The sequence below is a fragment of the Mobula hypostoma genome, chromosome 4 (assembly GCF_963921235.1).
Source record: "Mobula hypostoma chromosome 4, sMobHyp1.1, whole genome shotgun sequence".
NCBI classification, from domain to species: Eukaryota; Metazoa; Chordata; class Chondrichthyes; order Myliobatiformes; family Myliobatidae; genus Mobula; species Mobula hypostoma.
The window spans coordinates 128,776,972-128,804,968 of record NC_086100.1 but is presented as its reverse complement, the minus strand read 5'-3'; the positions used below and the strand labels follow the sequence as shown (position 1 = coordinate 128,804,968).

The 27,997-nt window shown below is 43.4% G+C and overlaps 1 long non-coding RNA gene across 1 annotated transcript; it reads left to right on the top strand.

The window, feature by feature from the left end:
* Nucleotides 1-56: 56 nt before the first annotated feature.
* LOC134344921 (uncharacterized) lies at nt 57-27,734 on the top strand. Its single transcript, XR_010017565.1, has 3 exons — nt 57-181; nt 16,385-16,488; nt 24,994-27,734. It is a non-coding gene; the product is annotated as an uncharacterized LOC134344921 (long non-coding RNA).
* The last annotated feature ends 263 nt before the right edge of the window (nt 27,735-27,997 follow it).

The following is a 27,997-nucleotide window of genomic DNA, read 5'->3' as shown; positions in this document are numbered from 1 at the left end:
TTGAGATAGGAATTTCCAGCTGTAAGTCTAACTGCACAATAAAGAATGAGAGGGAGGTCACAGCAGTACAACAGTGAAAATTTACGTTAACATTAGAAACTACTCAGCTAGAACAAAATGAATTACAAGGTTACTTTCACCATCTTTGCTCTCTTTGCACTGTACGTACCATCTACACAAGGTAAGAAATGTTCAGACTAACAGTTTAATCTTCAGCGACAATTTAAAAGTTCTGCATGAGCAGTCAGGATGGCTCTGGGCCAGGGTCCACTCCATTGTTTAGCAAGGGATTCAGACAGTAGGATCATATCTTACCTCTGGGCATGTGTGTGCATGCAGGGACACTGTGCGTCACTTTGTTCTAGTTTCAGTCTTCATTTTATTATTTGCGAACAGATCAATGATCAGCTTCTGGGGCTGACACATTAGAATAGTTTCATCAGGAGGGGAAACCTGAACTGCATTATTTCTCAGTGGTAGGACAGGGGGAATGGACCCTGGGTGTGGGGTAGATCAGATAGGAATTTAATCTTATATCAGAAAATGGAGGAGTAGACCACTTTCTATAAAGACTTTCATGGCCATCCTGATCCTCCCTTCATGAACCATGCTCTTCTACTCTAGCCTCTCCTTAATAATGCCAGATCTCCCCTCTGGTCTCCTTGGGAATCCTGATGCTCCTCTCCAATTGTCCCCAGTATCCCAATCTTCAGCGACTATTTCCTCTTATGAAGCTTCACACTAAGTCCCATTGTAACCTGTCCCTTATTGTTGAAGTAATGTGCTGGCAGACTTACATCAGCATGGAAGTTGATCCAATATGAACAGAATTTCCCAATGCGAGCTTTTAATAGTTCCTCTTCGTCCTGAGTTTATAGACAGCCACCAACACGTACGTAAAGACATAATTGTAATTATAGAATGAATCAGAAGAAACTAGATTAATTGTGTTTCTGTTGGCTTTGTGAGTCCTACTTCCTCCTGTTTTCCCACGGTATGGCAGCACTTCTTCTCCCTGATTTCTCCTCAACTCGTTATTGAAAATGGCAATTGAATATACATCTTTCAGACTTTAAAGAAGTAATTTGAGTTACTATGTTAATCAAGTTACCTCATTATTATTCCTTTTTCTCTTGTCACTTAAAATTCTTTTGCTAGAAAGCTGTATTTTCAACTCACTGAATGTGCTGCCACTGAGCGCACCTTGTTTTCATTTTCACAAGAGGTTCTGCAGATGCTGGAAATGAGGCCTTCTTTCCACAAGATCAGAGACGTCCTCCTTTTTCAAAGAATGGGGTTTCCCTTCCACTACCATTGACGCTCCCCTCACCTGCATTTCTTCCACTTCCTGGACATGCTCCCTCGCCTCATCGTCCCGCCGCCTTAACACGATAGAGTTCCTCTTGTCCTTACCTACCATCCCGTGAACCTCTGCATCCAGCACATCACTCTCCGCAACTTTTGCCACCTTCAATGGTATCCTCCCACCAAACACACCTTAACCTCTTCCTACTCTCCGCTTTCCCCAGGGAGCACTCGTTCCATTATTCCCTTATCCATTCATCCCTTCCCCCTCATCTCTCTCCTAGCATTTATTCCTGCAAGTGGAAGAAGTGCTACACCTGCCCATTCACCTCCTCTCTCACCTCCATTCAGGGCTCCAAACAGGTCTTCCAGGTGAGGCAACACTTCACCTGCAAAACTGTTGGGACTGTCCACTGTATCCATTGCTCCTGATGCAACCTTCTCTAAATTGGGGGATTGCTTTGTTGAGCACCTTCGTTCCATCCGCAACAAGTAGGATTTCCTGGTTCTTAACCATTTAAATTCCAATCCACATTCTCATTCCAACATGTCAGTTCATGGCCCCTCTACTCCCACAATGAGGCCAATCTCAAGATGGAGGAGCAACACCTCAAATTCTTTCTGGGTAGCCTTCAACCTGTTGGCATCAACATCAACATACATCAAAGTTGCTGGTGAACGCAGCAGGCCAGGCAGCATCTATAGGAAGAGGTGCAGTCGACGTTTCAGGCCGAGACCCTTCGTCAGGACTAACTGAAGGAAGAGTGAGTAAGGGATTTGAAAGCTGGAGGGGGAGGGGGAGATGCAAAATGATAGGAGAAGACAGGAGGGGGAGGGATAGAGCCGAGAGCTGGACAGGTGATAGGCAAAAGGGGATACGAGAGGATCATGGGACAGGAGGCCTAGGGAGAAAGACGGATGGGGGGGGTGACCCAGAGGATGGGCAAGAGGTATATTCAGAGGGACAGAGGGAGAAAAAGGAGAGTGAGAGAAAGAATGTGTGCATAAAAAGGAGTAACAGCTGGGGTACGAGGGGGAGGTGGGGCCTAGCGGAAGTTAGAGAAGTCAATGTTCATGCCATCAGGTTGGAGGCTACCCAGACGGAATATAAGGTGTTGTTCCTCCAACCTGAGTGTGGCTTCATCTTTACAGTAGAGGAGGCCGTGGATAGACATGTCAGAATGGGAATGGGATGTGGAATTAAAATGTGTGGCCACTGGGAGATCCTGCTTTCTCTGGCGGACAGAGCGTAGATGTTCAGCAAAGCGGTCTCCCAGTCTGCGTCGGGTCTCACCAATATATAAAAGGCCACATCGGGAGCACCGGACGCAGTATATCACCCCAGTCGACTCACAGGTGAAGTGATGCCTCACCTGGAAGGACTGTTTGGGGCCCTGAATGGTGGTAAGGGAGGAAGTGTAAGGGCATGTGTAGCACTTGTTCCGCTTACACGGATAAGTGCCAGGAGGGAGATCAGTGGGGAGGGATGGGGGGGACGAATGGACAAGGGAGTTGTGTAGGGAGCGATCCCTGCGGAATGCAGAGAGAGTGGGGGAGGGAAAGATGTGCTTAGTGGTGGGATCCCGTTGGAGGTGGCGGAAGTTACGGAGAATAATATGTTGGACCCGGAGGCTGGTGGGGTGGTAGATGAGGACCAGGGGAACCCTATTCCTAGTGGGGTGGTGGGAGGATGGAGTGAGAGCAGATGTACGTGAAATGGAGGAGATGCGTTTAAGAGCAGAGTTGATAGTGGAGGAAGGGAAGCCCCTTTCTTTAAAAAATGAAGACATCTCCCTCGTCCTAGAATGAAAAGCCTCATCCTGAGAGCAGATGCGGCGGAGACGGAGGAATTGCGAGAAGGGGATGGCGTTTTTGCAAGAGACAGGGTGAGAAGAGGAATAGTCCAGATAGCTGTGAGAGTCAGTAGGCTTATAGTAGATATCAGTGGATAAGCTGTCTCCAGAGACAGAGACAGAAAGATCTAGAAAGGGGAGGGAGGTGTCGGAAATAGACCAGGTAAACTTGAGGGCAGGGTGAAAGTTGGAGGCAAAGTTAATAAAGTCAACGAGTTCTGCATGCGTGCAGGAAGCAGCGCCAATGCAGTCGTCGATATAGCGAAGGAAAAGTGGGGGACAGATACCAGAATAGGCACGGAACATAGATTGTTCCACAAACCCAACAAAAAGGCAGGCATAGCTAGGACCCATACAGGTGCCCATAGCTACACCTTTAGTTTGGAGGAAGTGGGAGGAGCAAAAGGAGAAATTATTAAGAGTAAGGACTAATTCCGCTAGACGGAGCAGAGTGGTGGTAGAGGGGAACTGATTAGGTCTGGAATCCAAAAAGAAGCGTAGAGCTTTGAGCATCAACATCAATTTCTCTTACCGGTAATTTTTCCCCTTTCCCCTTCCATCTTCCATTCCCCACTTTGACTCCCCTATTACCTTTTCTCTTCTCTTCTCACCTGCCATTCACCTCTCCCTGATGTCTCTCCTCCTTCCCTTGCTCCTATTGTCCACTCTCCTCCCCTATCAGATTCCTACTTCTTCAGCCTTTTACAGCTGCAGACATCAGAGGCAATGTTACAAAAGATAGAAGAGAACTCTTGGGTTGTGATTCTCTGCATACAATGGGATGGATAAAAGTCGAATCTGCAGCAGGGATAGGGCTGTTGTGGTGCTGGCTGTGGGCATGGTCGCATCAGCTGGAGTAGAAAGATGCTGTGAGCCATGTTAAAGTTGCAGACAACGACGGATGAAGTTTATTTGACTATAGACACAGACACCCAGGAAGTTATTTCTGTCTGATTTCAGTCCTGTGGCTGGGATTGTCAGGGTAGTTAGAGATGGGCAGGATTTTGGCCAATTCAGGAATGTAGATCATAACACAGACAGGGAGCAGGTGGAGGCTGATGCCTGTGGCTATGAAAATAGTGATCAAGCAACTGATATTAAACCCAAGCCACATGAGTGAGTTTGGTTTGAAAGGAAAGACTGGCAGGGAAAACTGCTAGACATGCCATGGTGATCATCCATCACAAATACACCAGTATCAAGGTGCTTCAGCTACAAAGCCACATAGCATAGTGCTTCTGCATAAGCCTAGTCCCTTAGCTGCAAGCCAAAACGTCATCAGTCAATTAGGTTCTCAATGTAATGGCAACCCTTAGAGGAGAGACTGGAACAATATTGACTAAAACAAACCATGCAGCTTAAAGACAGAAACACATGGTGTTTAAGCTATCAACCAGAACCTTAAAATTGGTAGTTAACAATTCATATTGATAGGAGCATTAGCTTTATTGCTGACTCCCGGATTATGGCAAAGACATACTTTTACTTGCTGTTCACAAATCAGTTCTACACCACATGAGGAAAGAGAGTAGTTACATCACGAAGAACTGGAGCCAAACTAATGGAGTGACTCCAGCTTTTGACCAATGTTTATACACAACAAAGAAGCGAACTGCTGGAAGAGCAGTTTCCATGGGAGGATGTGAATTGTCAGCTTCTCAGGTAGGACTGAGAGTGGAGCGGCAGGGGTGGACATAGAAACATAGAAACATAGAAAATAGGTGCAGGAGTAGGCCATTCGGCCCTTCGAGCCTGCACCGCCATTTATTATGATCATGGCTGATCATCCAACTCAGAACCCCGCCCCAGCCTTCCCTCCATACCCCCTGATCCCCTGTAGCCACAAGGGCCATATCTAACTCCCTCTTAAACATAGCCAATGAACTGGCCTCAACTGTTTCCTGTGGCTGAGAATTCCACAGATTCATCACTCTCTGTGTGAAGAAGTTTTTCCTAATCTCGGTCCTAAAAGGCTTCCCCTTTATCCTCAAACTGTGACCCCTCGTTCTGGACTTCCCCAACATTGGGAACAATCTTCCTGCATCTAGCCTGTTCAATCCCTTTAGGATCTTATACGTTTCAATCAGATCCCCCCTCAATCTTCTAAATTCCAACGAGTACAAGCCCAGTTCATCCAGTCTTTCTTCATATGAAAGTCCTGCCATCCCAGGAATCAATCTGGTGAACCTTCTTTGTACTCCCTCTATGGCAAAGATGTCTTTCCTCAGATTAGGGGACCAAAACTGCACACAATACTCCAGGTGTGGTCTCACCAAGGCCTTGTACAACTGCAGTAGTACCTCCCTGCTCCTGTACTCGAATCCTTTCGCTATAAATGCCAGCATACCATTCGCCTTTTTCACCGCCTGCTGTACCTGCATGCCCACTTTCAATGACTGGTGTATAATGACACCCAGGTCTCGTTGCACCTCCCCTTTTCCTAATCGGCCACCATTCAGATAATAATCTGTTTTCCTATTTTTGCCACCAAAGTGGATAACTTCACATTTATCCACATTAAATTGCATCTGCCATGAGTTTGCCCACTCACCCAACCTATCCAAGTCACCCTGCATCCTCTTAGCATCCTCCTCACTGCTAACACTGCCACCCAGCTTCGTGTCATCCGCAAACTTGGAGATGCTGCATTTAATTCCCTCATCCAAATCATTAATATATATTGTAAACAACTGGGGTCCCAGCACTGAGCCTTGCGGGGTTAAAAGTGGGGTTACATTAGCCACCCTCCAATCCTCAGGAACTAGTCCAGAATCTAATGAGTTTTGAAAAATTATCACTAATGCATCCACTATTTCTTGGGCTACTTCCTTAAGCACTCTGGGATGCAGACCATCTGGCCCTGGGGATTTATCTGCCTTCAATCCCTTCAATTTACCTAACACCACTTCCCTACTAACATGTATTTCACTCAGTTCCTCCATCTCACTGGACCCTCTGTCCCTTACTATTTCTGGAAGATTATTTATGTCCTCCTTAGTGAAGACAGAACCAAAGTAATTATTCAATTGGTCTGCCATGTCCTTGCTCCCCTGTCTGCAGGGGACCTACATTTGTCTTTACCAGTCTTTTCCTTTTTACATATCTATAAAAGCTTTTACAGTCCGTTTTTATGTTCCCCGCCAGTTTTCTCTCATAATCTTTTTTCCCCTTCCTAATTAAGCCCTTTGTCCTCCTCTGCTGAACACTGAATTTCTCCCAGTCCTCAGGTGAGCCACTTTCTCTGGCTAATTTGTATGCTACTTCTTTGGAATTGATACTATCCCTAATTTCTCTTGTCAGCCACGGGTGCACTACCTTCCTTGATTTATTCTTTTGCCAAACTGGGATGAACAATTGTTGTAGTTCATCCACGCAACCTTTAAATGCTTGCCATTGCATATCCACCGTCAATCCTTTAAGTGTCATTTGCCAGTCTATCTTAGCTAATTCACGTCTCATACCTTCAAAGTTACCCCTCTTTAAGTTCAGAACCTTTGTTTCTGAATTAACTATCTCACTCTCCATATTAATGAAGAATTCCACCATATTATGGTCACTCTTACCCAAGGGGCCTCTCACGACAAGATCGCTAATTAACCCTTCCTTATTGCTCAAAACCCAGTCCAGAACGGTACCAGGATGGTATAAAAAGGAGAAGGGGAATGGAGAGAATTGAATCTAATGTGAATGGTGGACGGGTTCAGAGTGGGGAGAGAGTACACAGTCAGATAAGTTTAAAAGCATTCATGTCTTTTAGTCAGATGAATGTAAAATGCACTCAAATGGCTTCAAGAGCTGTTAAGTAGAGTCAAGAATTTCCTGATACCTCTTAAGTGCAGAGGTCATCCTGCTCAGCGTTTCACTCTACAAGAGTGACAAGTGGGCTGTGAGACAGGATGTTAATTTCCATGGAGGATGCCCGATACCTTTTATATCCCACATACCTCTTTCTGCCAACTTTCAATTTGAAATTATTTTAAATTAGTCTCATACAGTTTTAGGATAAAGAGCCATTTTAGACACAACATAACTGAGTTTGAATGGGCAAAACAAGAGCTTGTACTGGTATATGAAAAAGAATGACTTTTTTGAAACTGAAGGAGGAAGTTAAGGGGTAAATGGTTAAATGTTTTAGTTAGTGTGAAAGTCTTGACCAAGGACCCTGAGTTACAAGAAAAGCAGCTTGCCATTTAAAATTGAAGTAATTTAGAATTTATTATCATAGAGGGTGATGAATCTCTAGAATTCTCTTTACTGGGAGTTGTGGAAATTATATCAGTGGCAGTTATGAAAGAAGAGTGGGGGAGTGTATGTAAACTTTTGAAAGGTCAGGGAATTCAGGTCTACGGGGAACTGGCCCAGAAATAAATATGAGGCCTAGGGCAAAAGGGCCAGGTTTGAGGGTTAAGGTGCCTACTCCTCTTCCTATTTTTTTTTCACTCTCGTGTATTAATGGGCAACTGCACAACTAGCAAGGGAACAAAGCATAATATTAGATTTTTAAAAAAGCAATTTATGACCTGGAAGAACTCCTTAAGCAAGCATTAATTAACTAGACATGGTTATCAGGAACTGCTAAATAAAGTAAAGTAAAATCAATGTGCTTACTACAATGCTGTTGTTATTACAACAACAACCTCTCACTCAATGTCAGCAAGACCAAAGAGCTGATTACTGACAACAGGACCAAAGGTTCATGAACCAGTCCTCATCGGGGCATCAAAGGTGAAGGGGGTCAGTAACTTTAAATTCCTCTATGTTATCATTTCACAGGATATGAACTGGACCCAGCAAATAAGTACCATTACAAAGAAGGCAGGGCAGCACCTCTACTTTATTAGAAGTTTGCAAAGAATTGGCATTTCGTCTAAAGCTTTGATAGATGCACTGAGAGTATACTGACTAGTTGCATCACAGCCTGGTACGGAAACACCTATGTCTGGCCTGTACAGGCAGGCACCTCCCAGTCTCTACGTAGCTAACAAGTGTAACCTGCCACTTGCTTCAAACACATCACCTGCAGCCTATTTAAACCTAGTTCTCATCCATAGTCCTTGTTCACCCATCAGACCAGCTAGCCTCAGCCAGTTGTTCCCAACCTTCAGTTACCTTGTTGCCTTGTTGTATTAAGTCTCCACTTCCTCTTGTTTTGTAGTCCTTCTTTGCTTTTTATTTTGCAGTTTATTATTAGTATGATCAGTCACCACTAAATCATCCCCATTCTGTGTTTGGGCCAAGCCCCCTCTACATATCCTGACAAAATGGGTGAACCCACAATTGACCCAGCAGAACTTGCTCAATTAAAGGAAGTCATCCATCAACACGAATACACAATCTTGAAGCTGCAGGAAATGACTGATCATCTGTTCGTCACTCTCAGCCAACTCTCCATCTCATTACAGCAAACAAGAGCCAGTCAACCACCTCCCTCAGAGCTCCGAACAGTTCAACGGATTCTCAACTTAATGCCGCAACTTCCTATCCCAACACAACTTGCACTTTGAGCTGGAACCATCTCCGTATTCTCCGGACCAGGCCAAGGCTGCCCTTGTCATCTCACTTTTGACTGGGTGAGCTCTTACCCAGACTGCTGATAACTGGAACAATAAAACCACCATCTTCAATAAATATGAGGAAATCACTGCTGAGGTGCTTTGGGTATTTGACCATCTAAAAAGTGGAAGGGAGGCAGAGGGTCAGATTCCTCACCTGCATCAAGTCTCACACTCAGTGCTGGATTACACTGTGGAATTCGGGACTCTCGTGGCGGGCTGCAGCTGGAATGTGGAAGCACTGCTGGCCCATTACCATCACGGTTTCTTGGGGCACTTGACAGATGAGCTTTCCACCCAAGAGATGCCCATTGACCTCACTCTGCATCTCCATGTTGACAAGTGCCCTGTGGAACGAGTTTCGTTTCCAAACCCGTTTCTGTCTGCAGGATCCTCATCAGTAATGCTGCCAGAACCCATGCAGTTAGGGAGAGCTTTCTGTACTCCCCTCACCCCGCTAAAGAATGGGAGTGTTGGTGGAGAAACAACTTGTGTGCTTACTGCGAAGCAGCTGATTAATCATGCATCAAATCCCACTGCGCTCAGGAAAGTGGCACCGCCAGGTAGAGGCAAGGGGCCTTCTATCTGGTGAGCTCCACCAGGCCTCTCATTCCAGCATCACTTTCTCTGTTTTCCCTCCCAGCCCAACAGCACAGGAGTCCCTGGTGGATTCCAGCACAGCAGGCAACTTTCTGAACTGAGCTCCTGGTGTGTAGTTGGGACGCCCTACCGTGCCTACACTATCTCTCACTCATTCTGCATCATGGCCATTAACAGATGACCCTTGGGGTCTGCGATAGTCACAGCATGCATGTGGCCTGTGCACATGAGCATTGGAGAGCACCACTAGTCCATCCATTTCCTCCCGATTGACTCACCCAGCACCCCCATCTCATCTTGGGTTAGCCTTGGCTCTCCACTCACGACCCTCACTTCACCAGGTCATGCAGCTCGTTGCTGATTTGGGGACCCAGCCGCCAGACCACCTGGCTTCAGCCTCAGTTGACTTCCCTCAGTAAATCTGTGGAGAAAGAGAAACTTTTCCGCTCACCAAACTCCTGCAGGAGTACCACGGCGTAGCCATTGCTTTCAGTAAAATGGAAGCCAGCATCCAGTCACCTCACTGATCACATGACTGCACAATCCGCCTCCTCCTGGGCACCTCCCCCCTCTGAGGTTATCTCAAAGGTTCAAAGGTTGATTTTATTGTCAAAGTGTGCATGTACAATACTACTCTCATATTTGTCTTCTCCAGATAGCCATTAAATACAGAAAGACCATGAGTGCTGAGAAAAGAAAAGACATCAAATCCCCCATGAGAAAGTAAAGAAGCAAAACTTCCAGACCCCAAAATGCCCCTTCCCTGCATCAAAAAACAGCCACAATAACAATCACCAAACCCCCACACATAATAATCCCTGACCCTTGACCCCCCTCACTCACAGAAATGAACAGCAACAGTAGCACCAAGCCCCAAACCCCCTCTCTTACACACAAAACTTAACACAACATCCACCCGCCTATCAGCCAGCAGAAAGAAAACACCGAAAAATTGAAGGAAATCGATGTAAAGTACAGTCCAATAATCACATACTGTAAATCTCAGAATATGGGAAATGCTGTTTCACCTACATACGAGGAGGGCAGCTGCACAAACTCAGCCCTTCCGTAAAGAGTGAAGGCCAACCCCAGTCTGAACGCCAGCGATCCACATTAAACGCGCCGACCTGGAGCCGATAGCACAGACCTGGCTGCTGACCGTCTCACACCGAGCCATCTCTTACCCTCGCCGCATTGACCTCGACCCTCCAATCTTCCTTGCTGCTTCCAGATGGAGTCGTTCATCATCCTGTGCCCTGTTCTGCTTCTCCCATCCCGAGACTCAAGCCATGAGTGACTACTTCGCTGAAGTGCTTGCACGCCTTCATGCCACCATCCCTGTGCCCAGACAGTGCAGGATTCTTCCTTGACAAAAAGAAAGATGGAGCTCTTCTTTCCTGCATTGACTACTGTGGATTGAAAAATAATGGACTGATGGGGGCCACTGAGCTCTTCCTGATCAGGAACGACCATTTGATCCTCATCTCCATTCTGCAGACCCTCCAACTCAACCCAAGTCAGGCTCACAGGGCCCTCTTCTTCGAGCAATTCAGCGTCACCATCAACTCCAAGAACACTAAGGCAGATGCCCTGTCAAAACATTTTCACCCTGCTGACAGGGACATTGACCCTCAGCTCATCATTCCATCCTCTCAAATCCTTGCTCCAGTCATCCGAGAACCAGATCTGCCAGCCCTACAGCTCGAAGCCATTCAGGCCGACATACGTGACATCCACATATATGTGCCAGTGGCCATGCACGCTGACTCACTCCAGTGGGCCCACTCCTCACCTCTCTCCGGCCATCCAGGTGCACGGTGGAGCCCAGATTTTCTGTGTCGCCAGTTCTGGTAGCCACCATTAATGCAGATGTATTTATCACTACTGGCCCTCATTGTGCCCAGTCCAATTCCTCCAACCAGCAGCCCTCTGGGCTCCTGCAGCCCCTATCGGCCCCTTGATGCTGGTGGCCCCAAATTGCCATGGATTTCCTCATGAGTTTGCCATCTTCCAATGGGACCACGGTGGTCATGACAGTGGTTGACTGGTTCTCCAAAGTGGTTCACTCCATTGCTCTCCCCAGTCTTCTATGTGCCATTAAGATGGTGGACCTGGTTCTCCAGTGTGTACTTTACCTCCATGGTTTCCCACAGGACACTGTGTCGGACCAGGGCCCACAAATTGTCTCCTACTTTTGGTGGGCCTTCTGTTCCCTCTTCCGCACCCCAGTGATTTATCCTCTGGCTATCATCTGCAGACCAACGGTCAGTCAGAGAGATCCAACCGACATTTGGAAAAGTTTCTGAGATGCTTCATGGCTTCTAACCCTTCCTCATGGAAGAAGTATCTGCTCTGGACTGAACTGTCCCATTATCTCCACATCTCCTCTGCCACAGTTATGTTACCTTGTGAAGGGCTTCATAGCTACCAGCTCCTGTTGTTCCCTGCAAAGGAGCCAACGGGGGAGATCCTGTCTACCAGGGCCCTGGTTTGCTGGACTTGTTAGAAGAGGGAAGAGAGGACCAAGGTAAGCTGCTAACTGCACCTACTGCTGCCAGGTCAACTAGTAGAAGTGCCCAGCCAGACTACTTTGGCCTGGGGACCACGTCTGTCTGTCTACCCAAGATCTGCCCCACTGTACCAATTCCAGAAAGCTCTCACCCTGTTAAATCAACCCCTTCAAGTTCCATTAAACAGTTACTTACTGTCTCTAGCTGCCACCATCCCTCAGGATCACACCTATCATCCACTTGTCCCGCCTCAAACTCATTGTCCATGGACCACTCAACCTATGCGAGCCTGCACCTCCAGATCCTAGAATCGTGGAAGGTGATCCAGTGTATGCAGTTCGCTGGTTGATGGATCCATGTCATTGTGAACATGTTGTGCAGTACCTGGTTGACTGGGAGGGATACGATCCAGAGGACAGATCTTGGGTGTTGTCCAGTTTCATCTTGGGTCAATCGGGCATCAAGGAATTGGCACTGGAACTATCTGGATGGTCCTGGGCCGTTGGGTGCTGGCTGCAGCTGGAGGGTTCCTATCAGGCCTGCACCGGAAAGCAACTCCCAGTCTCTACCCAGCTAGCAAAAATAACCTGCCACCCATTTTCAGCTCATTACCTGAAGCCTATTTAACCCTAGCTTTCATCCACAGTCCTTGTTCACCCATTAAACCAGCCTGCTCAATCAGATGGTCATAGCCTTCTGTTAACTTTCTGCCTTGTCATGTTAAGTATCCGTTCTCTCTTGCCTTGTGTTATTTTGCGGTTTATTATTAAACTGATCACTCACTTCTAAATAATCTCCACTGCTCTGTGCTTGGGTCGAGCTTCCTCTACACTTCCTGCCACAGCAATGCTGTTGAACAGAAAAGACCACAAAAGTAGTGGATACAGCCCAGTCCATCACAGATAAAGCGCTCCCCACTAATGAGCACTGTCGCAGGAAAGCAACATCCAGCATCAAGGACTCACACCATCTAGGTCATGGTCTCCTTGCTGCAGCCATCAGGAAGGAGGTACCGTAGCCTCGGTCCTACACTACCAGGTTCAGGCACAGTTATTACCCCTCAGCCGTCAAGCTCTAGAAGCAGAGTGGATAACTTTACTCAACCCAACACTGAACCGAATCCACAACCTCGTCACTCACTGTCAGGGAGTCTACAACTCATGCTCTCAATATTATTTATTTATTTGTTTATTATTATCAGAATCAGGTTTAGTATCTCTGGCATATGTCATGAAATTTGTTGTTTTGTGGCAGAAGTATGTTGCAATACATACCTAATAAAAACTATAAATTATAATGTGGATTCTGTATATAAAAATAAATTAATGTGATGCAAGAAGAGTGAAAACACTGAGGAGGTGTTCACGGGTTCATTGCCCATTCAGAAATCTGATGGCAGAGGGGAAGAAGCTGTTCCTGAGACACTGAGTGTGTGCCTTTGGGCTCCTGTACATCCTCCTTGATGGTAACAGTGAGAGGAGAACATGTCCTGGGTGATGGGGGTCCCTAATGATGGATGCTGCCTTATTATTATTTTGGTTTTTCTTTCTCGTATTTGTACAATTTGTTGTCTTTTGCACATTGGATTTATGTCCATCTTTCTTTCTGTGCAGTTTTTATTGATTCTGTTGTGTTTCTTTGTATATTGTATGTATGTCCACAAAAATAATCTCAGGGTAGTATATGGTGACATATACATACGTTGATAATAAATTTACTCTGAACTTTGAACAATGATTTTTAATTTTTTGTACAGGCATGCCTGTCACAGTGGTGATGGGAGAGCTGTACTGCAAGTGTATCAAGTACGTCTCTACTTTCATCCCTCTGAAAAATATAGAAGACTTTGATATTTTTCCAAGTGGCCCTCAATGCCCAAAGACTGAAGTGATGTAAGTCATACTGATCGATCACAGAGGCATTTCTAAAGTATTGGTTTTATCTTTGTTCACAGATATTGGAGAGGTTAAGGTGCAATAACTTTGGTCACTGGTCAAGGATCTGGAGAAATTCAGCAGCAAAACTCTTGGTGATATTGACCAGGAAGTTGTCCAAATCAGAATCAGGTTTACTGTCACTGACATATGCCTTGCAAATTGTTGTTTTGCAGTAGCAGTACAGTGGAATACCGTACATGAGAAATTTCAGTAAATTACAATAAGAATATGTAATAAAATAAAACAAATAGTGCAAAAAGAAAACAATATAGTGAGATAGTATTCTTGGTGCATAAACTGTTCAGGAATTTAATAGTGTACACCTTCAGGCTCCTGTACCTTCTTCTTGTTGGTAATTGAGAAAAGGGCATGTCCCGGATTTTTCATGATGGATGCTGCTCTCTTGAGAGGTTGCCTTTTGAAGATGCTCTCGACAGTGGGGAGGCTGGTGCCCATAATGGACCTGGCTGAGTTTACAACCCTCTGCAGCTTTTTCCGATTCTGTCAATTGGTGCCTGCGTAGCAGATGGTGATGCTCTCCAAGCTGCATCTGTAGAAATTTTCCAGAGTCTGTGGTGACATACCAAATCTCCTCAAACTCCTAATGAAATATAGCCTCCAAGTGTGAATATATAGCCTCGAAGTATGAACAGCATCAATTCACAGGTAAGGTCACGAGTATAAATCTTCTTACATGAGGCATATGGATGACGTTGAAATGGATGACCTCCGGGTAATGTCAGTGTTATACATCATAAAATGCAGCCTATGTCCTTCCCCACTGATACAAAAACAAAATGTTGCAAATTCTGGAAGTCTAAAGTCTAAAACATAAATACTATAAAAGAAAGTGGTCAAAATTGCTTTTTAGACTATTTAGATATGAAGAAATTTATTTTGACATTCATTTTTAGAACCTGGTCATCAATGGTCCATGCCAATTGCCCTGAGAAGCTGATGGTGAGCTGCTATCTTGAATCTCTTCAGTTCCTCTTGTGCTGTTAGGAGACCCTCACTCAGAATCGAAGAGGGGATGACAATACATGTCCAAGTCAGCCTGGTGTGTGACCTGGAGAGGAAGCTGCAAACGGCAGTGTTCCCATGGGGCTACTCTCCTTGAACGTCTTGGTGGTAGAGGCTGCAGGCTCGGAGGATGTTTTTGGAGTAGCCCGGGCAAGTTTGCGAAATGATAGATATTGCATGTGCTGGTGGTGGGGGAAACTCAGAGTCAGCTTTATTATCACTGTCACATGTCATGAAATTTGTTGTTTAACGCTATTAAAAAACGACAATAAATTACAAAACAAAAACATGGCAATAAATGGCGTAAAAGAGGAATAGCAAGGTAGTAACCAATGAGAAATCTGATGACGGGGGGGGGGGGGAAGAAGCTGTTCCTAAAACATTAAGTGAGGGTCTTCAGGCTCTCGTACCTCCTCCCTGATGAAAGTAATGAGATGAGCCATGCCCCAGATGTTTAGAGAGGTGGATATGGCATTAATAAATTATATCATACTGATAGTTTCATAGAATCATAGCGAGATACCACACAGGAACATGCCCTTCAGCTCATTGAGTCTGTGCCAAACATCAAGCAATAATTTTTATATTAATTCTTCCACTGTTATACGCTTGAGGGAAAATTTACAATGGCAAATTGTCCCGCTCGGCTTTGGGATGTGCGCGGAAAGCAGAAGCCCAGAAGGAAACTCTTGCAGTCATATGGAGAATGTGCAAACACCACACAAGCACCAGATGTCAAGATTGAACCCAGGCAGTTGAAGATGTGGGCAGCAGGTCTGTTGTGACACTTCAGTGCTGTTGAATGTATTTCTATACAGTATTCTTCATGACACAGGAAGCTATTGACTCTATGCCACCTCTCAAAGCATTCCCATTACTCCTTTTATTTCCCTGTAATCTATTTTCTCTCAATTGTCCATTAATTCTTCTTTGATTCTCCTGCCAACCATTTGCACCATGGGTAACTTACAGCAGCCAACCAGAGGCCGGTCAGCACCGCTTTGGGACATGGAGCATACACTCACATTCAGAATGTGCCACCACCGGCCTTAAGCCTGAAACACCGGGCCTGTGAGGCAATAGGTCTAACAATGAGTAATGTGCCACCCGTGACTGCTTTCTCCTACCTGGTGTCAGACTTCTCGGAGAGTCATATACTCATCCATGCAGGTAGAAAGTATTCCATCATACTCCTGGTTAGTTCCTTTTAGATGGCAGGGAAGGTTTGGGCTGTCAAAGGGCGAGACACTCACCATAGGATATCCAGCCTGTCACTTGTTCTTGAACATTTGTACCATGGCTGATCCAGTTGACTTTCTGGGTACAATGCTGGGTGAGCTCCAGCATTGTTAGTGAGGACACAGTGATACAAATGAAGTTGAAGGCCAAGGATAAGTGGTTAGATTCTCTTTAGCTGAAGCTGGTCATTACCAAGTACCTCTGTGGTTTGAAAGTTACTTGTCAGCCCTTGCCTGAATGTTGTCTATCTTCTGCAGTATGCAGACACTGACAGCTCCTGTTAGTGAGGAGTTGCTGTATTTTTTGTTTACTTTTCAGCCAGCCAGGCAACTGAGAAACTAAAGTAATTTTATGATTCTTTCCAGAGCCACACTCAAAAATGGCAGGGAAGTTTGCCTGGATCCTGAAGCTCCTTGGGTGAAGAAAATAATCAACAGAGCTTTGGATAATAATTGAAAGAATTCTCTGAGTAAGTTTCCGTCTCTAAATCTGGTTAAGAAATTAAGAATGCACAAGAAAATGCAGATGCTGGAATATGGAGCAACAGACAGGAACGCAGTTGGTTATAGAGTGAGAGCACCACAGCACAGAAGCAGCCCTTCAGCCCAACTAAACCATACTGAACTGTTATTTTGCCTAGACTCAACAACCCAAGCCAAACCACAAGCCTCCATACCCCTTCCATCCATGTACTTCTCCAATCTTCTCCTAAGTGTTGCAATTGAACCCGCCTCTACCACTTCTGCTGGTAGCTTCTTCCACACTTGTACCACCCTTTGAGTGAAGAAGTTCCTCCTAAGTTTCTCCTTAAGTATTTCAACATTCATCCTTAACGTATAATCTCTAGTTCTAGTCTCACCTTACCTCAGAGGAAAAAGCCTGCTTGCATTTACCCTTTCTATACCCTTCATGATTTTGTATACCTCTATCAAGTCTCCCCTCATTCTCCTATGCTCACTGGGGATAAAGCCCTAACCTATTCAAACTTTCTCTATAGCTCAAGTCCTTGAGTTCCGACAACAACTTTGTAAATTTTCTCTGTTATTTTTCAATCTTATTGATATCTTGTAGATAGGTGACCATAAATGCACACAATCTCCAAATCTGGCTTCACCAATATCTTATACAACTTCTATATAAGATCACAATTCTTGTGCTCAAATGCTCTGATTTATAAAGGCCAATGTGCCAAAAGCTCTCTCTATGACACCATCTACCTGTGATGCCACCTTCAAGGAATTATGGATCTGTATTCACAGATCTGTCTGTTCCACTGCACTCCTCAACGTTCTGTTGTTCACTAGGTGAGTCTGACATCTGGCATTTTTCAGCTCATTTTTCCAGCTGATCCAGATCCCCCTGCAAGCTTTGATAGCCTTCATTGCTGTTCATGCTGACATCTGTAAATTTGTCGATCCAGTTTACCACCTCATCATCCAAACCATTAATAACAAACAACATCGGGACCAGCAACAATCCTTACAGCACACCACTAATCACCTTGCTCCAGTCAAAGAGGCAACCATCTACCAATGCTCTCTGGTTTCTTCCAATAAACCAATGTTAAATCTATTTTACCACTTCATCCTCAATGCCAAGCAACTGAACCTGCAGGACCGGTCCCTCATGCAGAGCTTTGTCAACAGCCTTGCTACAATTCATGTAGACAATGTCCACTGCCTTTCCTTCAATATTCATGGTAATGTGCTTGAAAAACTCCATTAGATTGGTTAGGTATGATATATCATGGACAAACCCATGTTGACTATCCCTAACTAACCCCACCTATAGGAAATCCATATATACTGTCCCTTAGAATACCTTCCAATAACTTACCCACTACTGATATCAGGCTCACCACCTATAATTCATCTTAGAGCCTTTCCTGCAAAATTTTTCTCTGCAGCAATAAGGAAATGTGATGCAAAGCTTATGGGCGTTCACTTCCATCACTCATAACATGAGACATGATTGCACCTATACCTTAAGGTAAAGCATCACAGGCAAGCTTCACTGGATGATCTGTATTTTAATGTGATTACAGTGCCTGATGTCACCACTTTCTTTTCCTTTGGGAAGCCACTTCACATTGCTCTGTCCATTGCATTTCTTCCCAATCTGTAGAAATGAGTTTAAGGGGTGGAGCACAGTACCCAGGTTTGGCAGGAACCTGTATAGTAATTGACAAATCCTGAAAAGGTCCACAACTGTGACATGGCCTTTGGCCTTAGGGCATCCATCACTGCTTGAATTTTATCAGTACATTTGTGCAATCCTTGCGCGTTAATAGTGTGACCATAGTAAATGATACTTGGTTTAAAGAATTCACACTTGTTGTGTCGTGCTCTGAGCCTTCTAATCTTTTAATCTTTTTAACATTGTCTTGAGATTTTGGAAATGCTCCTTGTCATCCTTGCTGGTAACAATGATGTCATCCAGGTAACAGAGCTCCTGGGCAACCTTGTATCACCTGGTCCATGGCTTTCTGCCAAAGTACAGGTGCAGATGCTACTCCAAAAAATAAGTTTGTTATGGCAATAAAGCCCTTTGTGGTTGCTTATGAGTGAGAAATACTTCGGACTGTTTTCCTTCTCCATCTATAGGTAGGCCTCAGTTAAGTCCACTTTGCTGAAGTGTTTCGCCCCAGAAAGGTTTGCAAAGATATCCTCTATCCTGGGCAAAGGATATTGATCTACTTTCATTTCTAGGTTGATGATGACCTTAAAATCCCACAGATCCCAACAGACCCATCCTTCTTGGCTACTGGGAGCACCGGTGTTGTCCATGGGCTCCACTCAACATTGGCAAGAGTTCCTCCACCCTCTATTTGATCTACCTCACTGGCTACTTTATTGCAGATCATGTAAGAAACAGGACGTGCTTTGTAAAACTTGGGTGTGACATTTTCATTTAACACTATTTACTTGATGTGTTTGAGATTTCCAATGCGATCGTTGAACAATGCTGTGTCATCATCCAGTTCCTTTCTTAATTCACCTTCAGTTGACTCTGTTGCAGGGGATATGGCATCTCCAATCAAGTTGTAGTTGTCTTAGTTAGATATCTGCAGGCTTCAGATCAGTATACTTGAAATGCTGTTCAAACTCATTTTGTGGAATGACTGAAGCGGATGAGCAGTGTCCAATTCCATTTAAGTTAATTTGCTGTTCACTTCTGGTGTAAGCCATATTGCTGCTGTTAGTTTTCACATTTTAAATCTCGAGGCTATTCAGTCTTGTGTCACTCTCAACATTACCAAATTTTTCATTAACAGCATGCAGATTAGTGCTCTTTTTGAAGCTTCAACTTGACTTTTTGTCTTTTTCTCTTCCTTGTACATTTATTTTTTGTCTGCTTGACATCCTTTTTGTATGTGTCCTAATTTGTTGCATTTTCTGCAAGTGTCTCCTTTAAAAACTGCATTGTGGGCCCCTGTCACAATGGTAACTCGATTTATTTATTTCTGTTTAGACATTGCAATTTTGTTCAAGTTCACTTTCATTCCTGACTGCAACTCAGTTGCATCTCTGGCTGCTGTTTCCATTGATACAGCAACTTTAACCGCTCTTTTAAGTGTGAGTTATGCTTCAGATAGGAAACTGAATTAACTTGCACTAAAATTAGTGGGAAGGTAGGTAGATTGGGAAGCTTTTAAAACCAACAGAAGGCAATTAGACAAGCCTTAAAGAGAGAACAGCTGATATATGAAGTTAAACTAACCAATGATATAAAAAAGGGATTCAATTTTGTCAGATATATATATCTTCACTGTGAAAGATACTAGCAATATGCTTAAAATTTGAGCCTGTCAGGGGGCAGAAATACTCACTATTGCCAAGGAGAAGGTGCTTGGGAAGTTGAAAGATCTGAAGGTAGATAAGACACCTGGAGCAGATGGACTACACCCCAGGTAGCTGAAGAGATTGTGGAGGCATTAGTAATAATTTGTCACTAGATTGTGGAATGGTTCCAGAGGACTGGAAATTTGGAAATGTCACTACACTCTTTAAGAAGGGACAGAAAAGAAAGGAAATTATAAAGTTCGAAGTAAATTCATTATAAAAATACATACAATGTATGTCACTGTATACAATCCTGAGATTCATTTTCTTACAGGCAATCACAGAAAATACAAGAAACACAATAGAATTAATGAAAGACAGGATGGACAAACTGTGCAAAGGACAGCAAACTGCTACAAAAGAAAGAAAATAATGATAATAATTAATAATTTGAGTCAGGGTCCTACAAATTATATTATGACCAATCCATTACTACAGATAAGACAATCCATTATAACTGTTCGAATATAATATTACAGGATAAACAAGCAAGAACAACTCAGTTAATAAATATAGCCATTCCAAACACACATAACATACAGAAATCAATAAATGATAATCTCTGATCACCTGATGAAGACTGGCTCACAGACCTCTGGTTTCCTCTTCTTGTCGTCAATAATCATCTCCTCGATCTTGCTGACATTGAGTGAGAGGTTGTTGTTATGACACCACTCAATCTCCTTCCTATATGCTGATTCATCACCACCTTTGATTCGGCCAATGACAGTGGCTTCATTGCAAACATAAACATGGCACCTGAGTTGTGCTTAGCCTCGCAGTCATAACTATAAAGCAAACAGAATAGAAGGCTCAGCAGTCAGCCTAGCGGTGCACCTGTGCTGATGGGAATTATGGAGGAGATGTTAATGCCAATCCAAACTGACTGGGGCCTTCAAGTGAAGAAATCAAGGATCCAGTTGCACAAGGAGGTAATGAGGCCTAGTAGAAACTTATTGGTAAGTTTTGAGAGGATGATAGCATTGAATGCTGAGCTGTTATCAATGAAGGGCCAAAGAAATGGCATCTGCTGTTAACCTTGATACGGTAGGCAAATTGGAGTGGATCCAAATTGCTTCTCAAGCAGTTTATATGCCTCTCGAAGCACTTCATCACTGTGGGTGCAAGTACTACTGGGCGATAGTCACTGAGGCAGCTTACCACATACTTCTTAGGGACTGGTATAGTTGAGGCCTGTTTGAGGCAGGTGCCTAGCTTTAGTAGTTGGGAAGATGTTGGAGTCTATTAGCCTGACAAATCTGTTCAAATTCTTTGAGGAAAACAACAGACAGGATAGACAAAGGAGAGTCAGGGGATGTTATTACTTGGATTGTCAGAAAGCCTTTGACAAGGTGCTGCACATGAGGCTGCATAACAAGTTAAGAGCCCATAGTAATACAAGAAAGACATTAGCATGGATAGAAGATTGGTTGACTGGCAGGAGGCAAAGAGTGGGATTAAAGGGTCCCTTTTCTGGTTGGCTGCTGGTGACTAGTGGTGTTCCACAGGGGTCAATATTGGGACCGATTCTTTTCACGTATATGTCTATGATGTGGATGACAGAATTGACAGCTTTGTGTCCAAATTTGCAGATGATACAAAGATAGGTGGAGGGTTGGATAGTATTGAGGAATCAAGGATTCTGCAGAAGAACCTAGAAAGACTGGGAGAATGGGCAAAGAAGTGGCAGATGGAATGTAGTGTAGGGAAATACATGCACTTTGGTAAAAGGAATAAAGGCATAGACTATTTTCTAAACAGTAGAAAATTCAAATTCAGAGGTACAAAGTGAGTTCCTGTACAGGATTCTCTAAAGGTTAACTTGCACATTGAGACAGTGGTAATTTATAATGCAATTCTAGCAATAATTTCAAAAGGACTAGAATATTAGAGCAAGAATGTAAAGCTGAGCCTTTATATAGCATTCGTCAAACTTCACCTGGAGTATTGTGAGCTCCTTATCCTAGAAAAGAAGTTCTGACATTGGAGAGGATCCGGGTTGGGGGGTGGGGGGGTGGGGGTGGTGGTAGGAAGAATGATTCCAGGAATGGAAGTGTTAACGTATGAAGAGTATCTGATGGCTCTGGGCCCGTAGGTGCTGGAGGTTAGAAGAGCAAGGGAGTGTCTTATTGAAACCTATCCAATGTTGAAAGGCCCAGATGGAGTGGATATGGAGGGGATGTTTCCTATAGTGGTTGAGTCTAGGACCAGAGGGCACAGCCTCAGAATAGAGGGACATCCTTTTAGAATAGAGATGAGGAGGAATTTCTTTAGCCAGAGGATGATGAATCTGTGGAATTCATTGCCACAGATGGCTGTGGGGGCAATGTCATTGAATATATTTAAACCAGACATTGCTAGGTTCTTGGTTAGTCAGAAAGTCAAAGGAAAAGAATCAGACATAATGGAATGACAGTACAGACTCGACGGACAGAATAGCCAAATTCTGTTCCTACATCTTATGGTCTAAAATGCAAGTCCTATTAATTAGACTTTAGCTGTCCTTATACTGCTAACTTTGCTGCAATAAACCTTCCTTATTTATTTCATATTATTTTCATATAAAATCCAAGTACATAAATCTACCAACTCTCCTGTTAGCCTTTGTCTATCCTGTTTTTCTTCAAAGAATTCCAACAAATTTATTACTTAAGATTTCCCATTAAATGCTAAATTCAGTCTATTTCATCATGGACTCTTATCTTATTAAGCAGCCTCATGTGCGGCACCTTATCAAAGGCCTTACGAAAATCCAAATACACCGGATCCACTGATTCTCCTTTGCCTATCCTACTTGTTATTTCATCAAAGGATTCCAACAAATTTGTCAGGGAACATTTTCCCTTAAGAAAACTATGCTGACTTTGTCCTACTTTATCATGTGACTCCAAGCACCCTGAAACCTCACCCTTAGTAATGGACTCCAACATCTTCCCAACCACTGAATTCAGGCTAACTGGCCTATAATTTCCTTTCATCTGCCGGCCTCCCCTCTTTTCTGTCCCTTCTTAAAGAGTGTAGTGACAATTTCCAATTTTCCAGTCCTCCGGAACCATTCTACAATCTATTGATTCTTGAAAGATCATTACAAATGCCTTTGTAATCTCTTCAGCTACATTTTTCAAAACCCTGTGGTGTAATACAGCTGGTCCAGATGATTCATCTATCTTCAGACCTTTCAGCTTTCTTAGCACCACCTCTTTAGGAATAGCATCTACACTCACACCTGCCCCCTGACACTGTCGAACTTCTGGTACAGAACTAGTGTCTTCCACAGTGAGGACTCACAGAAAACGTTTATTAAATTCCTCTGCCATTTTTGTCCCCCTTACTACCCACTCCCTGCGCCATTTTCAGTTGTCCATTATTCACTCTTGCTTCTCTTTTACTCTTGACACTATATCTTCGAAAAACCTTTGTTATTCTCTTTGACATTTTTTGGCTAGCTTACCATCATATTTCATCTTTTCTCTCCTTATAGATTTTTTTGTTGCCTTCTGCTAGTTTTTATAAGCTCCCATCATTTTTTCTCTATTGTATAGCCTCACTTCTGCTTTATGCTGCCTTTGACTACTCTTTTAAACCACAGTTGCCTCATCCACCCTTTAAAATGCTTCCTCTTTGGAAGGAACCCATTGCATCTTCTGAGTCGCTCTGAGAAATTCCAGCCATTGCTGCTCTACCATCAATCCTTCCAATCAACATTGGCCAGCTCTTATGTGTTGGGTCCTTTTATGTCCGATATTTATGTAAGTGATTTGGATGTCAAAGGAAAAGGCTTGATCAGCAAGTTTGTAGATGCCACAGAATCAAGAGGAGATGTTGACAGTGAGGGATGTTGTTGTGGATCACAAGGGGTTCTTGGTCAATTTAGGGAAGTGGGCCAAAAAGCAGCAACTAAATTTCAATACTGATAGAGGTGAGGTGATGCATTTTGTAAAGTCAAATCAGAGCAGTACCTATATTATGAATTGTAGGGCAGCCAGAGAGTGTAATGACACAGAAGGACCGAAGAGTACAAGGGCATAATTCATTAAAAGCAGTGTCACAGGTAGACAGGGTTGTGAAAGAAGGCATTTATTATGCTGGCCTTCATCAATCGGAGTACTCAGTATGGGAGTTGGGACAATATGTTGTAGCTATATAAATCATTGGTGAGGCTGCACTTGGAGTACTGAGTATAGTTTTTGTCACTCTTTTATAGGAAAGATGTGCTTAAACTGAAAAGAATATAGAAAAATTTATGGGGATGTTACCAGGATAGAGGGCCTGAGTTATAAGGAGAGTTTGGGCAGGCCAGATCTTTATTCCTTCGAACACAGGAGAATGAGGTGTGCCCTTATAGAAATGTTTCAAATTTTGAGAGGCATAAATAAGATGCAAGGTAACAGTCTTTACCCCAGGGTTCAGGTGGGAAATTTGGGTGAGAGATATACAATTTAACTGTGTGGGGCAACCTTTCCTACACAGAGGGTGCTGAGTATAGGGAACAAAGTGCTGAGGCAGGCACAATAACATCATTTAAGAAGCACTTGGACAGGTACATGGAGGGGTGGGGTTTAGAGGGATGTGGTCTGAACAGAGGGAATTGGGACTTCATGAAAATGTCTGATGCATTTTGTGATAGTCATTAACCTAATTAAAACAAAAACAAAGAAATTGTATTGATCAGTGCACTTTTGGAGACATTCCAAATTTTACATTCTAAATACTTCAAAGTTCCAGGTAAATTTATTATCAACGTACATATATGTTACCATACACAACCCTGAGATTCCTTTCCACACACAAAATGGTGAAGGAACTCCTCCAGCATTTTGTGTGTGTTGCTTTGGATTTCCGACATCTTCAGATTTTCTCATGTCTGAGATTTATTTTCTTGTGGACAATCACAGTAAAAACAAGAAACACACGAGAACTAATAGTCATACTTTATTGATCCCGGGGGAAATTGAAAGACCGCACCCAATAGGACGGACAACAAGCAATGTGCAAACAAAAAGCAACAAACTGTGCAAGTACAAAAAGAAAAAGAAGAGAGAAATAATAATAATAATAATAATAATAAATAAACAATGATTCATTAATATATTAGTTCTGATTTTATTGGTTTTGCTTTCTGCATTTCATAGCCCATGGGGAGAAGATGGAAAAAGTACGACGTCACAGATTGGCACGGAAAAGCACCATCGCTTGCCCCTATGCTACTGCTAGAAGCTCACCTTACATTTTGGTTTGATTCATTTTGAGTTGAAAATCATTAAAATCTGTATTTATGTTCACCTTGTGGCATACTCATCTAAGCAGCTTCTTCAGTTATACTTAATGAAACTACATCTTGTGCAGAGATAATGATAGTAGAATAAGAAAATGATCCTGATTGACAGAACCAACCAGAATCATAGAAACATAATGGTGGGAGATGATTGGCTCAGCTGCATGCGTCACCTGATAATCAATAATGCAATATAACCTGATATTGCTGTACTTGATTTGCAGCTTGTAGGCAACAGTGCCTTAATGTTGATATAATGTGGCATCCTGCCTCTAACCCCTTCCAGACTGTGGGTTCTGAATTTTTATCACTTTGAGCAAAAAGAATTCTTCTCATCTCTCCTCAAATCTTGTAATCATTATTTTAAATCCCTCACTTGCATGGATTTAAGAACCACTTGCTAAAATAAATGGATCTTCCCATTTATTCTTTCTTAGCTGGGCAGAATAACATACTAAATAAATCTTCCCTCAATCCCCTATATTTCAGAGAAAAGAATCTCGGAAGATGTTTCCTAACATTTTCCAGTCACAGCAACTTCCACAATAACTTTGTTAGTTCAGTTGCAAAACTTTCTATTGTGTGGATCCAGAACAATGTTCAGACACTACCTGTGAGCTAACAAGCATTTTATGGTTCTAGGACAACCTCTCTGCTCTTGTATTCTGTACCCCAGTAATAAAATGCCAAGGTGATTCTGCCACTGGGCCCTTGGGCTCCCCTACCCCAACCACCACTCTCCAAGGCTGGGTCTCTCAGGCTCCATTGTCAACTCTTGGGTCCTTGGAGCCTCCATTTTTTCCTACCCCACTTTCCATGAACACCCTAACCCTCCCCTCCCCTCTGGCGCCAAACCTCTTCCCCCCCTCTAATCCCAGCTCTAATCCTTGTTGTGTCTTCACCATTCCCTCAGATCTTCCCCTCTCTGAGGAAGAATGTTCTGTCCTCAGCGAGGGCCTTACCTTTGTCCCGTTTGCCCACATCTCAGTGAATTTTGTGCCTGCCAAGACACCAGGCTTTCCTTCCCTCGTCTCTATCCCTGAGCCCGCATCCTTGGCAAGAATTCCACACCCCGCACTGATGACCCCTTCTCCAGACTTCAGCCTTCCTCTTCTTCTTGGACACCCTGTTCTGGTTCTCTGCCAGCTCTGGATCTTTTCATCCTGAATCACTGATGAGATACCAACCACCTTGACTTCAGCACTCCTCTCTTCTCCTCCAACCTTATCCCCTCTGAGCTCTCTCCGCACCAATCCCAACCTTACCATCAAACCTGCAGACAGAGGGTGTGCTGTTGTAGTGTGGTGCACTAACCTCTACCTTGCTGAGGTCAGGCAGAGGATCTTACTCCAGACCATCAGAAAGCTGTCTCCGACACCATCTCTGACCTCATCAGCTCTGGAGAACTCCCATCCCTGCCATCAAATTTATAGTTCCTCGTCCTCACATTCCTCACTTTTACATCCTACCCAAGACCCACAAACCTGACTGTCTGGATAGGCTCATTGTCTCTGCCTGCTCCTGTCCCACTGAATTCTTGTCCTCATTCCTCGATTCTATTCTATCACTCTTGGTTCAGTCCCCTCTCACCTACATTTGTGACACTTCTTGTGCTCTCGATATCCTCATTAAATTTCAGTTCTCCGGCCCTGATTGCCTCATTTTCACCATGGATGTCCAGTCACTATACACATCTATTCCCAATTAAGAAGGCCTTCTTTCTCAATAAATGAACAAACCAGTTCCCCTCCACCCTCCTCCTCCTCCTCCTTCATCTAGCAGAGCTGGTCCTCGTCATCAGATCTCATTCCTACGCTCTGATTCCCTAAACTTTGCCAAAGTATTGAACCAAACTGTCTTCTCCTAATGAATCAATGCTAGCTGCATTGTATTAACCTTTGCCAATGTAAGCTTTATATTTTTGGAGTGTTCAATAATTGTAGTTCATAGTCTTATGGTAAAACAAGAATGTTTATTGGTTTTCAAAAACTGAGTATTCCTTTGTTCATTATTATTGAAGTATTAAGATTGGTTAAGATTTCTTTTTGTATGTTTAAATAGCAGTTCATCTATGTTGATTTTCATAATCTGATAATATTGTTATAGCCAATAAAATGTTCCCATTGCATTGATTTATAATGAATTTTATAAGGAAGAGTTTAATAGAGGGAGCAGGATGGATTACTTGCATTGACATCATTGTATTCAGAAAAGCGTTATGAGTTGAAATTCATGGAGTGTGGGCTCATCTCAATAGAATTCCTGCGGTTCAGATGGTGAACAGATGGTTAACCGGCAGATGAAAACCCCCTTCATCAGAGGCAGTGTTGCGCAACTGTACAAGATTGCAGTGAAAGGTCCAGCGAGCAGATGTGAAGAAGTCCATAAACTTTAATGTTTTTGCACACTGGAAAAATACAACATACGAAAATGATGAATTTCTTGCAAACTCATCCCAATGGAATGGTGAATTTAAATGCTTTTAAAACAACCAATGTCCCATCAGATTCAGGAACCAGTCATTATTGTGTTTGTCTAACTATATGCACGAGTTTGTAAATGAACACCAATTCAAATAAAGATCACCTCATTATTACTACATCAAATAAATGTGGATTATTGCGCATTGGGGAAGTTTTTTAACACTGTGGAGAAACAGAGGTATCTTGGGGTCCACATGCATAGATCCCTGATAGTTGCTTACACGTTTACAGGGTGGTTAAGAAGGCATACAGTATGTTGGCCTTCATTAGTCAGGGGGATTGCATTCAGGACGAGGTAATATTGTAGTTCTATAAATCTCTGGTTCAACCACACAGAGTATTGTGTTCATTTCTGGTCACCTCATTATAGGAAGTAAG